A 307-nucleotide genomic window follows, 5' to 3' on the forward strand; every position below is an offset into this window, starting at 1 on the left:
TTTTCTTGATGTTTACTTAACCTTTATATAAAACTCTATTATACATATAAATTTCTCTGGATTTGTTTCTCTAAATACCCAGATTAGTATAAACAGAAGGAATTACTGCCCAGAAATGCACTATCCTCACAATCATCCCTCTCTTTGGACTCATCATTGCAGCCATGTGACAATCCATCGCATTGAAAATCTCTCCCATTTTCATTGACATTCTACTTTACCAAGCACAAGACTATTCTCTGGGTTCTGGTTCCTCCTAATGTCATCCCCAAATAAGTGAGATAAAATCTTACTTGAATGCTTACAA

This window comes from Echinops telfairi, unplaced genomic scaffold (genome assembly GCF_000313985.2).
Source record: "Echinops telfairi isolate 266 unplaced genomic scaffold, ASM31398v2 ScPeMD7_6631;HRSCAF=7566, whole genome shotgun sequence".
NCBI lineage: Eukaryota > Metazoa > Chordata > Mammalia > Afrosoricida > Tenrecidae > Echinops > Echinops telfairi.